The sequence below is a fragment of the Toxorhynchites rutilus genome, chromosome 3 (genome assembly GCF_029784135.1).
Source record: "Toxorhynchites rutilus septentrionalis strain SRP chromosome 3, ASM2978413v1, whole genome shotgun sequence".
In the NCBI taxonomy this organism is placed as follows: Eukaryota; Metazoa; Arthropoda; class Insecta; order Diptera; family Culicidae; genus Toxorhynchites; species Toxorhynchites rutilus.
In genome coordinates, this window is record NC_073746.1 from 100,018,226 (window position 1) to 100,019,703 (window position 1,478).

At 42.8% G+C, this 1,478-nt stretch overlaps 1 pseudogene; it reads left to right on the forward strand.

The window, feature by feature from the left end:
- Positions 1-1,172: 1,172 nt before the first annotated feature.
- LOC129780699 (U4 spliceosomal RNA) lies at positions 1,173-1,249 on the forward strand (annotated as a pseudogene).
- The last annotated feature ends 229 nt before the right edge of the window (positions 1,250-1,478 follow it).

Below are 1,478 nucleotides of genomic sequence, written 5' to 3' on the forward strand. Positions count from 1 at the left end.
TAATATGAACAACAAAGGGCCTAAGTTGCTTCCTTGAGGGACTCCAGAAGAATTGCAGAAGCACGAGGAAACGCAGCCATGAATTTTAACGCGCAGTTTTCATCCACGAGACGAGTTTTGCAGATGATCCGAGACGTGATAGTTTAGCCAATAGTATGTTGTGGTCGATCCTATCGAAAGCCGCCTTCAGATCGGTATAGATGACATCGACTTGAGCCTTGCCCTCCATAGCAGTATGGAATAGTTTTAACATTAAGAACTATGTTTGTTGGCAACGGATGTTGACAGATAAACGGACAACGATTTGCACACCAATCGAGTTGAAAATTCTCTTAGAATTGTTTTACATGTTATGTCGTAATACATTCGCTAATTAATAAATAATTTAAATTAAAAAAAAAATTGGAAGCATACCCGTTTTTCCACACAATTGTTCTGGGAATTTATGGGCATACCTACTGTGCTTTCTATACCGAGAACGAGTGAAGTCGTGTGGAGTGATTTTTATATACCACTGCGAATGAGGCGTGCGTAAAGCGCTCCCTCATTCGCAAAAATGGTTATGTGGGTTTACACTGCAATTGTGCGGCCTAGGATAACCTATGCATCACTTGTATGGTGGCCAAAGACTAAGGAGACAGTAGCTACAAAAAAAGCTAAACAAACTCCAACAATTAGCATCCGTTGCAATTACTGGAGCAATGCGAAGTACACCCTCAAAGGCATTGGAGGCTATCCTTCACCTGGTACCTTTGAACCAATATGTTCAGCTAGAGGTTAAAAAAGGCGCTCTAAAGCTTAAAAGATGGAAAGAATACTAGACGGGGACAAAACTGGTCACTTGAGCATCCTGAATCTCTTACTCATTGGAACAGCCTCAGAGATGAACAGTGATTGGATGGAACCTAGGACTAATTATGACATTCTAAACAGAATGATCGAACATTCTCGTTCAGTATGGGATGAAGATGGCCCCAACGTTCGTAATGATTCAATCATGTTCTACACTGATGGGTCGAGAATCAGAACAGGTGCCGGAGTGTATGGACCCAGAACAAAAATCTCTGTAGCTATGGGAAACTGGCCAACAGTTTTTCAGGCAGAAATAGCTGCAATAATAGAATGTTTAAATGTCTGTCTCAAAAGAAAATATAAACATGCTAACATCTGCAAGCTTTGCGCAATGGCGATATCGTAACCAATGAGGTTTTACCGAGGTGCGATTATTGCTAGTTGAAAAAAAAAGATGCACGGGCCGAAGGTTATGCAGTCCACTGATCATTCAACAAGAGTCAAAGGTTGTACCGCTCATGACAACTCTACACGAGCTGTCGATTGCGCCGGCTAGTGACCATTCTATCCTGGATTCCTCGAGTCGAGAAAGACGCACCACGCTAGATACGGGGTACAGACTAGGGGGGCGTTGCTGATTAATGGTCAGCTGCATCCCAATAGGAAGTATCCCGTGTCGGGCACAC